Source organism: Calidris pugnax, unplaced genomic scaffold (assembly GCF_001431845.1).
Source record: "Calidris pugnax isolate Ruff unplaced genomic scaffold, ASM143184v1 scaffold148, whole genome shotgun sequence".
In the NCBI taxonomy this organism is placed as follows: Eukaryota; Metazoa; Chordata; class Aves; order Charadriiformes; family Scolopacidae; genus Calidris; species Calidris pugnax.
The window spans coordinates 4,730,162-4,743,358 of NW_015090926.1; the positions used below are offsets into that span (position 1 = coordinate 4,730,162).

Sequence of the window (13,197 nt, forward strand, 5' to 3'; positions counted from 1 at the left end):
AAGTATGTAACATGTAAAGATGGCTAGACCTGTCTTCACAACCATTTCAACATAAAGGATGAATTCAGAGAGTTAACAGTAGTACAAGTATGGGGTAGGATACGAATAACCCTTTCCTTTAAAACTGCTTTTTTTCTCTCCCCTGTCTCCTTCCTTATTCTCTCCACATATTTGCTGCAGACAAGTGTCCTACAGATTTGACTGATCAGATTATTTTTAAAGGTCAAATCCAAAATTTTTGAATGCTTAATCTGGTTCTGAAAGACAGATGGAGTCTCTGTGGAATTGTTTTGGCATGCAGGGTGATGCATGGGTGTACACTGCCTTCAAATTTTATTCAGACTTGATGCTAGCAGTAAACCCGCAGGGTGACTGATTGGGTAGAAGTTTATTTTTCATAACTGCTACTGTATTTAGTTCTTACTTTCTCACTGCATTGCTGGGTTTAGTGCTGTGGATTTAGCTGAATGTTTATAGTTAAATCAATTAAATGTGATGTAAAATTGCAATTTACATATTGCCACACAAAATAAATCAGGCAGACTGTTTTTACGAACTGAATTTTAAAAGATTTTATATCTAACACACCTTACAGTGATGTTGCCCCTGAAAAATACATGCCATCATGAGTTTTATAAAGGTATCAAGCATCTTTTCTTGTTTCATCTCATACGAACATTTGGATGTTTTAAGGTAAATAATTTTTACAGTATTTTTTAGTGTCTGTAGATTATTTTATATTTTGTAATATTTTATACTTTTAATATTATTACGTATTTCACTTACCTTAAACTAACAAATCCTGAAAATTACCAAATTTTTAGGACTATCTTACTTTCCTGTTTCCACTTAATGAATTTATTTATCACATCATCTGCTACCAGAGACACACAGGAATACTATTTATATCAATGCACACTGTCTATACGCATACTGTCTCTTTACATCCTTTGAAAAGTATTTCCTAGGCACTTTCACCTATATTTAAGGAAGAATATTGAAGTCATTGAGAGTTCAGAAGTTCAGACATTCTGGATGGTGAATACACATCGTAGTATTCCTGCTCGCACAGGTGTCCTGTTGATGCCAAGGGGATTATTAGAGTAGATAAAGTGTATGAAATGAATACAGTCAAAGGAAAAAAATCCTTGCTCAATGACGTAAATATCAGGATAACCTTCCACTTCAATACTCTCAGGTTTTCATTCTGATTATGTTCTTACATCATGCTTTTAAAATAACTCCAGTCAGTAGGATACCTACTTCTGGCACACTTGAACTGAGACTCAGCATTTGTAATTCTGCCCTAAAAACCTTCTTGAAACTCCCTTTTCTCTTCTTCTGGACACTTTGAACTTCTCTTTGGGGATTTACACATTTAAAAACACATTTCAAATGCACAGTTATACAAGCTACACTCTAGTTTTCATATGCTTTCAAATGCTTCCCATAAACTGGTGCATTAAGCTATATGCATGGTTCCCCAAGGGACCACATCTCTCAGTAGAATTTGATTTAAAATTCTTTGCTTGTGAAGGGTTAGATAATTGTTGAGTGAAAAATGTTTGGTTTCACACCAGTTCCAAATGTCAGCTGGGGCATGTGTTAGCATAACTTGTTGTAAATGTGACAGCTAACATCAGCAGCAAAAATACCGGAACCACAGCAAGGACAAGTTAAGATGGCACCAGATTTGCCAGAAAATTCCCGATGTGTTGTCTCTACATATTTAAACAAGCTCAGTTTGTTCTCCTTCCCTTGCACCCAGGTTGTGACCCTCGGATTACTTGCCAGTCTTCATCTATTTAGAATGCTTTCTATTCTGTTTAACTCCTCGTCAAAGTTTCCCTTGGATGACTTGCACACATCCAAAGAGAATATAAGCTAAGTGGAATCAGTTTGTCACTTTCTCCTTGGCAGCAATTTAGTATTCTGAAATATTTTAAAAGTCAGAATAAATTTAAAAAACTCCTTAAATCTCCTGCATCTGTATGGGTGTGAGCTGCATGCTTGGAACAACTAAAAGACTATCTAAGATTCAATTAAGATTGCAAATAGCTTATAGCTGGAGGTAAAATGATAGAACATTGAAACAGACAGAGTTAAAAAATTGTGTCCCCCTGATGTTTGTCATTTCCATTTAAGCAAGGCTATGAAACAAAAGAAGAAAAGCACATAAGAGCAACTACAGAAATAACAGGTGGGGGGGATTTACATCTGGAGCTATTCAATATGATGTTGTCTATGAAAATTTGAACAAATACTCATAACGTGAGTTATTTCTTAATCAGATCAGTCAGGGTCTCCAACCTCTTTCCTCCCACCCGTCTCCCCTCCAGTTTTCCCTGCTTGTGTTCATATCAGCTCTGACAGGGTGCAGACATGCTGCCCTGGGAGCGGAGCTGCATGAGGAGGAGCTGGGAGAAGCCTCCTGGGAGGCTGCCCCTGCTTTCCCTGGGAGCTGCATCAAACTCAGGTCCCCTTGCTGTTTTGCTGCTGCCCGCAGCGCCCAGCTTCCCAGCCCTTGCACAGCAGCAAGTTATAGAGTCATAAAGTCATAGAGTTGTCCAGGCTGGAAGGGACCTCCAAAGGTCATCTAGTCTGACCCCCCCACAGTCAGCAGGGACACCCCCAACTAGACCAGGTTGCCCAGGGCCTCGTCGAGCCTCTCCTTGAATATCTCCAGGGAAGGGGCCTCAACCACCTCCCTGGGCAGCCTGTTCCAGTGCTCCACCACCCTCACAGTAAAGAACCCCCTCCTAATCTCCAATCTAAATCTGCTCCCCTCCAGCTTAAAGCCATTAAACAAGTTCTGCTGCTCTCTGACAAAACCAGTCATGAATGTACTGCCATCATGGTCATGAGTCTAACAGTGATGTATCTATACACTTTCTTGCTCTCAATAACAGCTTCCATTATCTTCCCTATTCTTTTTCTTATGGCAGTCCCTCAGCCAGGCTGCAAAAGCCCACCCTGTGTTTCTGATGTCAAACAGAAAGCACTAGGGATGCAGCCACCAGCCCTTGCTGCTCCCTGACCTTAGCTTAAGAGTCATGCTACCTGGCCTCCCAAACAACTGGTACTCCTCCACAGTCCTATCTAGTGCCACTCAAGACTTTCTGCTAGTCTGGACATGATTTTTGCTCCCTCAGGCCTCCTGAGGAGGGACTTAATGTGTCAGTGCTGATGTCTCCACCTGGAGAATTCAGATGTTTTAGGGGGACATCTGAGTATGCCAGAAACAGACTGATCCATACCTGCAGAGAGGCACTGACTAGTAGTAGACAGGTCCATTAGCTGTCTTGTTCTCCTGGGCCTCCCTTTACAATGCCCTTTTCTGAGTTGCACAGGTGAAAAGAGCAAAAGTAAATATGGCTGCCATTGCTTGTAAGAAGCCACAAACTTTGTGCCTAGCTGATGAGACAGGGCTCAGGACTTGCCTGGCTTTGTATGGACTTCACTTGGCCCGTGTGGAGACTCGGGATGCTAATGACTTGTGAGAGTCTCACCCCCAACCCAAACTGAAGCCATCAACCTTGAGACCCAGAGGGTCTGTGGAAGTGTGACTATAACACCAAAGGAATGGGTGGACACTAGAGGTTTGTGTATGTCATTTTAATGATATACAACTTGAACTACAAAAGTTAAAACCATGGTAATTGAACTAACAATTCCTTGATTAGCCTGCTCAAACAGCGTGTTTGTTTTGCCCAGAACAAGACTGAGCTTAACAATCTATTGGGAATACAAGCAGGCTTCTCTAACTTGGATCCCATGGGCTGGTGGCAGCACAAAGTGCCCCCAGATTTGTCAAAACTTTCCCATGCACTGCTGTTGGTGATATGTCTGCTGCCACTTCTGATGGGTACGCTATGCCCCCTCCCTTTGCATTCAGTGATTTTCTAATGGTTGTAAATCCTCTGGTCCTTTTTCACTATATTGCTCTTCTGTAGCTGTGGTTTGGCTATTAAATAGATTTAGTATAAAGGGTTCTTTTTTTCTGTCAATATTTTGGTGAATGCAGCCCCTTCTTTCTCTTTACCATCACCCACTTTAGTTACTTAGTGTGTGATGTAAAAATACGAATGAGATCTAGTTGATGGAAGGCCACCAGTTTGGCTTGCTTCTGTCTTGGCACAGCTCCAGCTTCCCTAACAGGCCATCTTTAGTAAATTAGCTCATGATGACCGGGATATTTTAGTTATGTGTCCCAAAACAGAAATCTTCTTGTTCCATTGCATTTCTCATGACAAAAGTTCAAACAAAAATCTACTACAAAGCTAAGCTATATACAGAGAAACTTTTAAAAATCAGAAGATACAATCCCTCAATCAGAAATTAAGAAATGGAAATACACTATTAAGGTTTCTCCTGAACAACTTCTATTTTATGGCTCTATGTATAAACTAAGATGTAATTTAAATTATTGTGGTACGGACCTCTAAAATTATAATTCTCTCTATAACTTCTCTTTAAAATTAAACCACTTAATGTAGATAAACATTTCTTTACAAGTAAAATAAATCACTTAATCACTAGAGAATCTTTACCAAAAAAATCCTGTCATGGCATAACTTGGTTACTGCATTTGGTAAGAGCTAATAGACAAAGGGTTTGGGTTTTCTTTCCTTACATCTACTTTTATATATCCTGTGAATGAAATCTATTTGATATATCAACCTGATATTTAGTGGACTGCTGGGTGTGAAAATTGCTTAATTTGCAGTAAAAGATATTCTGAACTCCAGTGCAATTGACTTCGAGTTTTCATTTAATTTTAATTTTTTTTTTTTCAATGACAGCTGTTAATTTTTATATTTGCTTTTTAAAGTTAATATAAGTATTTTGGTTTTATTGTAGGTTAAGAAAATTTAAAAAGCAATCATCAACTGGAAAGCTTCATTTTTAGAGTTTTGTCTGTGCAAGGCAATTTTTTAAAGCTTGATTTGTTAATACATATTCCAGAGAATTCATCCACTTAACAATTTTCATGCAGAAATTCTTTATTTTGCAATACTTAGTAATACTTTCCAGCTTTTATATTTCACATATATAATTACCATGACTAAGCACATCAGTGAAAAGTACAAGAATCACTCACAGAAACATCATTTTTGGCCAGGAGAATAGTAGTGAATGAAATAAGACTTAAGTCTCCTAAACAAACAGAAGTTTTATATATTTAGACAGAGGGAAAATCCTTGAAAACTCCTGGGCAAATTTATGTGGCTTCAATAAAAACATGGAACAGAATTGAGTAATTTCCGCTTTATTGCACTTACTTAATAGTAAAAATTTCCTGTAAAAGGCTAGAACAGTTTGAAATATTTAACATTAAGACACTTCTGAAAATAAAAGCAACAAATTCAGGATTTATATATTTATCTGAATATATACTCAACATCTAGATAGAAATATCTAGCTGATAAGAAATCACGTTCATGCTCTCTGTGGCTATAGTTTGCAAAATTGCTACAAAACCTGTATAATCTTGATCCCTTAAATTGCAAAGAATGTCACATCAATTGATCCATCACTTGGGGATATTCCAAAACTGAAAACATCCTTTTCTCAGTAAAATCTGAGATTCCTGAGAAAATTCAGGTATCTCTTCTGTCAGTTTTTAAGACAGGAGAAATCAAGAACTGTAATAATACACAAAGGATGGAAGCAAGGACAGGGAGAAATACAGAAAAATTCTCCAAGCAGCCAGGGATCAGGTTGGGACAGCTAAAGCCCTGACAGAGATAAATGTGGCCAGGAACATAAAGGGCAACAAGAAAAGCTTCTACAGGTACGTCAGTGACAAAAGAAAGACTAGGGAAAACATGGGCCCTCTCTGGAAGGAAATGGAAGACCTGGTCACCTGGGACAAGGCTGGCCTCAGTCTTCACCAGCAAGGACTCTAACCACACTGCTCAAGTCACAGAAGGCAAAGGCTGGGACTGGGATAATGAGGAACCACTGTAGGAGAAGACCAGATTCAATGAACTGGAAGATGTACAAGTCCATGGAACTTTATGAGATGCATCCATGGGTCCTGAGGGAACTAATGCATGAAGTTGCCAAGCCATTACTCGTCATATTTGAGAAGTTGTGACAGTCTGGTGAAGTTCCCGCTGACTGGAAAAGGGGAAAAATAGCCCCCATTTTTTAAAGAAGGGATAAAAGGAAGACCAGGGGAACTACAGGACAGCCAGTCTCACCTCTGTGCTTGGCAAGATCATGGAGCAGTTCCTCCTGGAAACTCTGCTAAGGCACATGGAAAATCAGGAGATGATTGTTGACAGCAAACATGGCTTCATTAAAGGAAAACTATGCCTGATAAATTCTATGATGTTGTTACAGCGTTAGTGGATAAGGGAAGAGGAACTGACATCTACCTGGACTTGTGCAAAACATTAGACAGCGTCCTGCCCGACATCCTGATCTCTAAATTGGAGACACATGGATTTGACAGATGGACCATTTGGTGCATAAGGAACTAGATGAATAGCTGCACTCAGTATTGGGACTGGTTGGATGCCATCTAGAGGCACCTGGACAGGCTTGAGAGCTGGGCCCATGCAAACTTCATGAAGTTCGACAAGGCCAAGTGCAAGGTCCTGCACATAGGTTGGCGCAATCTTGAGCACAAATTCAGGTGTAGACTAGATTGGGAGCAGCCCTGAGGAGAAGGACTTGTGGGTGATTGTTGATGAGAATCTCAACATGATCCAGCGATGAGCACTTGCAGCCCAGAAAGCCAACTGCATCCTGAGCTGCATCAAAAGAAGTGTGGCCAGCAGGTCGAGGGAGGTGATTCTGCTCCTCTACTCTGATGAGTCTCCACCTGGAGTACTGTATCCAGCTCTGGAGTAGCCAACATAAGAAGAACATGGATCTGTTTGCACAAGTCCAGAGGAGGGCTACAAAGGTGATCAGAGGGCTCAAGTACCTCTCCAGTGAGTACAGGCTGAGAGAGTTGGGTTTGTTCAGCCTGGAGAAAAGGAGGCTCCAGCAAGATCTTAGAGTGGCCTCCCAGTACTTAAAGGTGGCCTACAGGAAAGATGGAGGGGGATTCTTTATCAGGAATGTAGTGATAGGATGAGAAGTAATGGATTCAAACTGAAACAGGGGTAGATTTTGGTTAGATATCAGGAAGAAATTCTTTAGTGTGAGGGTGATGAGACACTGGAACAGGTTGCCCAGAGAAGTTGTGGATTCTCCATTCCTCAAAGTGTTCAAAGGCAGACTGGATGAGGCTTTTAGCAACCTTGTCTAGTGGGAGGTGTGTCTGCCCATGGCAGAGGTCTTGGAACCAGATGATCTTTATGGTCCTGTCCAACTCTAACCATTCTATGATTTTATGATTCTCTGATAAAACTGCCCAAATCTAACAATCATGTGATTTTGTCACCTATTTTTGAAACTTTAACTATACAGGCTGTACAGTCCAATATTGAGTGGACTTCTTTTGCAGTGGTGTCTCTAACATAGTAGCAAGCTTTTTTCTGTATACATTTCTTTCAGGGATTTTTTAAAAAGCCCAAATGAAGACACTTGATATACTCTTTTTCTAGAGGCACATTCATAGCAGTGTTCTCTGTTAGTAAAGAGGCAAAGTCAATAGTAACTAGACTATTGACATGAGTGTCATAGTAACATCCCATCTCCCCAAAGGCATGTTTTTCTTGCTGCTGAAATCTTCTTTGTGACAGATTGCAAAATCAAAGAGTGGTCGAGGTTGGCAGGAACCTCTGGAAGTCATCTGGTCTAACCGCCTATTCAAGCACCACCTACAGCTAGGCGCCCAAGACCATATCCAGATGGCTTCTGAGTATGTCCAAGGATGGAAGCTCCACAAACTCTCTGGGAACCTGTCCCACTACTTGGTCACCCTCACAGTGAAAAAGTGTTTCTTGATGTTCTGACGGTACCTCCTGTGTTTCAGTTTGTGTCCATTGCCTCTGGTCCTGTCACTCGGCACCACTGAAAAGAGCCTGGCTCTGTCTTCTCTGCATTCTCCCCTCAGGTACTTATATACATTGACAAGGTTTCTGCACCACAGCCTGGTCTTCTCCAGGCTGAACAGTCCCAGCTCTCTCAGCTTTCCCCATAGTAGAGATGCTCCAGTGCCTTCACCATCATAGTGGTCCTCTGTTGGACTCTCCATTAGCTCCATTTCTTGGTTCTGGGGAGAACTGGACACACTACTCCAGGTGTGGCCTCACCGGTGTTGAGTAGAAGTGATCTGAGGATGAAGCGAGTGAAGCAGAACGAACACAGAGGGCTTTGTTTTTTAACCTGCCATATGAACATTATAAATGGATTAAATTCACTGCTTAAAAAAAAAAAAAAAAAAAAAGGAGGAGTTGCCATCATGGCAAGCATAGCATTTAAGGGAGAAATTTTGCAGATTTACCCGTTCCTGCTCCACATATGCAAAATTTACTTTACATCATAAATCATACCAACTGCCTGCCACTAGAGGTCATGTATTTACTGATGAAACAAATGATGAGCTGGATCAGATTTCATTTGGTTTTGTTCAAACTGGGAACCAGGCAGAAAGAAAGCAGAAGAGACTGCTCAGCTCCAGAAAACACTGAAACTACTGTTTCTCTAAAAAAACGATATAATTAATTCTTTTCTATTCATCTACTTAGATTCCAAGGGTAGAAAACAATCTGTGGAACTTATGTAAAAAGTCAATGACTATGGTAAGGGATTTGTCACATTAGCTCCGAATATGTTTACAGAACACATGAAGTTTACAGAACACAGGCAAGGTTTGGTGAGAAGTAAAGGATTACAGTATTGAAATAAAACCAGAAGATTCCTTGACTTTTCACACTGAGGCATATTCATTTGACTGTTTAACAAATGATGGGGATAACTTTAGGAATTAATTGTAGGATACCAGTTTAACCCCTTTGCTATCACTAACCAAGAAAACAAACCTGCACACACTTAAATGTATTTCACTAGAAGATAAATTGATTGGACTTCTCAAGGATGAAAATGGCACGAAAGTAATAATAGAAGATCCGTAACTAATGTCTTAATAAAGATAATCATTCAAGAAAATTCCTCCTTTTTCATATATTCAAAACAAGGAAAAAATTTATGTTGCTTCTTTGGGCCTATAGTGGTGGCAGAATTAGACAAAAGGCAGATTAAGAGCTGTATTACTTTAATTAACATATATACAAGACTGTAAACAAGCAGAGAGGTTAATGCTGTGTTGGCAGAAGCACATGACTGCCCTGAGGCACAATGTAATTTCGGAGGTACCTTGGGCTACTTCAGATTGTACAGCAGAAGGTACACAGCTATAGGTTTGCTTTATTCACTTTCAAAAGAATAAGTATGTTCAAAAAGGAACAAAACCAGATCATTTTTGCATAAATTACTAGAAAACTACACACAATCAAAACGCTGATTTTACATTGCTTCCAAAACAAACACAGCATTGGGACTTAAATGCAATTAAGATTTTACTAGAAATATGAACCAATGAAGAAAATCAAGAGAAAAGATAACGAATGTATGAAATTCATGGCTTTGCAAGCCAAGCAGACCTGCTAATTTCTACTCTATTATGACTTTCTCCGGATTCTACCATATCCCAATCCACATGCCTCTCCAAAACATGAAAATATAGTTGGTAGAGATGTTAACTGGATCATTAAATACCATGAAGTAGATAAAAATTAATGACCCAAGGCTTTTCTTCACTGGAAAAAAAGCACACAAAAAGGAAGAATCTTAATTTAAAAAGGCACCATTTTTTTTTTCTCAAAAGTTCCTTTGAGAAATTCCTTTCTCAAATTTCCCTTGAGTGAATTCTGACCTAGGCCAAGTCAGAAAACTATGTGGAGAGAGCTACCACAGTAGAGATAAAACAATCCACAGAGGAGAATGATTTTATTCAGAATGCCAAAGTATCAGAAATAAAGTTGCAGAAGAATTTGACATCTGAAACATTCAGCAAACACTGAAAAGCTGCCCAGAAAATGTGTTGTAAGCATCCCAGGTAATCTACTTTGCATCTTATTTTATAGCTGGTAGAGTCAAAGGGAGTATTGTACTGACAAAATGTTGTGCCATGTTTCTGGGAGATAATCTTCTTACAAGGTGAGAGTGGGCCTGTGCACCACTTGGCCTTTAAATGAGAGGGTATGGTTTTGAGATGCTTGAAAAAAATTGTTTTAAATATGCTTTTTTTTTGGCCTTTTCTGCCTTATGTGGTGGCAAAAACTCAACCACTTTCAAAATTCAGAGAATGGAAGTTCTCAGACTTTTTAAAATGCAACTTTATTTTTGCAACAAATCCAAAGGTCTTGTCTAGTACTCCCATGGTGGGTCTATGATTGAAAATTTGACACGCTACGGTAATATACAACAGGAGAAGTGCCATGACTTGTGACACAGCAGAAGCTGATCAAATACAATACCATGAAGTTAGAAGAAGACGACATTTTATAATCTTTCCCCAAATTCAGTAATTTTTTCTTCAAAATACTTTGCTTGTCCTCTCTGCAAGGTATTTCAGTATGATTTTATCATATTCTTCTAAATTAATCATCAGTTTTTTCCTAGAGTGTAGTTTCCCATTTCCACTTCACAGGAACTTGGGATCAGAAAAAGACTTCCTAGTTAATCAGTTTTCATGTCCTTATCCTGGTCGTAATTTGACCAAGCTCCATCTAAAGTTTTAGAATTCACTAAATCTATTAGAAATTGGTTCCAAAACTCTCCTCTACTGAAGATTAAAAGTCTTCTAATTTCTAAGAGAAAATTAATTGTGGTCAGTTTGCTCATTTGTTCTGAAATTTTCTGTTGCCTTTTGTCCTTCTTATGGTTGCTTATTATTTCATGGTGCACTTCACTTTGCTAGACTGAACGAGCCTGCTTTTTTCAATTCTCTGTTGGAAAATAAACTTCTCTAGTAATCTTTCTACACATCTTCTCCTTTAAAAGGGATTTCTGGAAAGTTTAGGATCCAAGTGATACACAGTATGGTGCACAGCAGCTTGTAGAACAACTTCAGCAGGTCTCCACTAGCTCTCATAGCAATACACACATAAATTGTAGGTCATATTTGCCTTTTCCATGAGCAACCTCCATCTAGTCCGACAGATTACCCATGTCACAGTCTATTACCATTTTTATCTGTGCACTCTAGATACGTTCCTAGAAACCAGTTGTATTTTGCCATTTTCAGGTAGGTTGTGTATCCAGTCTTGAAAGACAGGAATTTAAACTTCTTTAATAGCTTTAGGTCATGTCTCATATCAGAGCATCTTATAAAAGCTCGTTGGATCTACTCCATTTCTGTTTAAATTGCTTGTTGAGGAACAACAATATCACTCAGGCAACATAACCAGTGCAAAAATACATCATATTTAATTTCCTTCCTCTCTACCTATTCCTGTGGCTTTCTCCTAAAATCTGTGTTTTGATATAGATTCTAAATAGATTATAAAATGGATTCTAAAATCTAAAATAGATTCTAAAATCTATTTAATTCCCTAGATTATTCAATTCCCTATTTAATTCCCAGGGAATTAAATAGGCCTAGACCAGATACCATAATGCTACCTTCCCCAAATTTCCTTAAAAATGTTGGCTTTAGCTGAACACACTATTTTTCATAGCGAGTTCCACTCACTTCTCTTTTGCCCTTCCCTTCTGTCACTGTCCTGTGATGATAAAACCATCAGATACAACCAGAAGATAACAACATACTAGCTGAGCTGGCAGATCAGGGAGGTTTTTGTCTCATTAGCAGTAAAATGCTATGGATTAGCTAGCAATGCCATGGATTATTCTTTCTAGTCTAGCATGCAGGCACTCTAGCAAAGATCAGGATATTACTTCAAATGACATATCCTACTTTATTTTAATTAGGAGGAAGAAAAAAAAATTCAATAAAATGCAAACACACATAGGCAAAAGACTTTACCAGTATGCTTTTCCTGAAACGGGTTAGTATGGCAGATGGTTTAGGCACATCCTTAGACCTCTCAAGATGCTGTTAACTGGGATATATCTTGATAACTAGTTGGAAAAATATTCCAGACTATAGCCAGAAGTGATAATAAGCTAGTATCAGAGTTTGAAGGCCGTCAGTGACCAGCAGGGAAGCCAGCTACCTGAGCTCCTGGGGGCTCGGGAGGGTCACACTGTCTGTGGGGCTGGGGCAGCACCTGGGAGGGACCCCGAGGTGGCCATGGTGGAGGGTGGGGAAGGCCCATCTGCCAGGGAAATCCATGGCCCTCTAGCTCCAGCCACTGCTCACTGCCCTTAAAAGCTGCAGCAGGAACAGCCGAAGTCTTATTTGCACTTTATCTATACAAATACACAGACACGCATCCTCTTCTCTAACCTACTGCTTTTCTTTGTGCCGGTGGTCATCTCCATGTAGTTTCTGTGCTGCTAATCAATACTTATAAATGTCTGCTTCTCTCTGAAGAGCTGTGACACCAGGGGAAGAGAGGGTGGTTGGGAATTCAGGAGGATGCCCTGGCTTTCGCTGTGAAACTGAAGCCACTGCTGATGATTCTGATTTCATTTCACTTGTCTGTACAATGTTATGGACTCTTGAAAGGGGAAGGACTCTTCAGGACAAACCTGTGCTGCCCAGAGATTAATGCCAGCGGTGGTGGTTAATTGATCCTTGGACTCCTTCCCAGTTGTTCTTGTGCAGATGAGCAAAAAAATTCCCACTAGATGTAAATAAATTTGGTACTTCCTTGTATGCTTGACAAATTCTTGTAGTTGAAATCTGAATTAACTTCTTCACTAACTGGAAGCTCCTGTAGGTGGAAACTTTCTGTCACACAGAAGGGGAATAGCGTTTCCAAAGAAATATTTGCAAATGTCCAGGGTTTCTTTTGATGGCAATGCGTTTCCACACCCAAGTGGGTCACACGCCAACTCGCTTGCCTAAAGTGGGAAAGTACCGTATCTGGGGGGAAAAAAGAATAAAAATCTCTTTCATTTTTTCCAGCACTCGTAAAGAACATTGTGAAGTTTTTTGGTTTTCTCGGAAAAAAAACCAAAACCCAAACATTCATGGAGTGCATCAGGTGCCTGATTTTTTTTTTAATTATTATTATTTTTTTAATTTTTTCTTTTATCTCCAGAGCTGACCTTGCCAGACAAACCCGGCGTCCCTTTTTTTTTGCGGCGGGGTCCGGGTGGGTGCCG

The 13,197-nt window shown here is 39.7% G+C and overlaps 1 long non-coding RNA gene across 1 annotated transcript in view; it reads right to left on the reverse strand.

Annotated features, from left to right (window-relative positions):
- Positions 1-9,161: 9,161 nt before the first annotated feature.
- LOC106893481 overlaps positions 9,162-13,197 on the reverse strand; it is a 4,363-nt gene continuing 327 nt past the window's right edge. The window contains exon 2 of the long non-coding RNA XR_001413080.1: positions 9,162-12,955. This is a non-coding gene — a long non-coding RNA (uncharacterized LOC106893481). The remainder of the gene's footprint in view (positions 12,956-13,197) is intronic.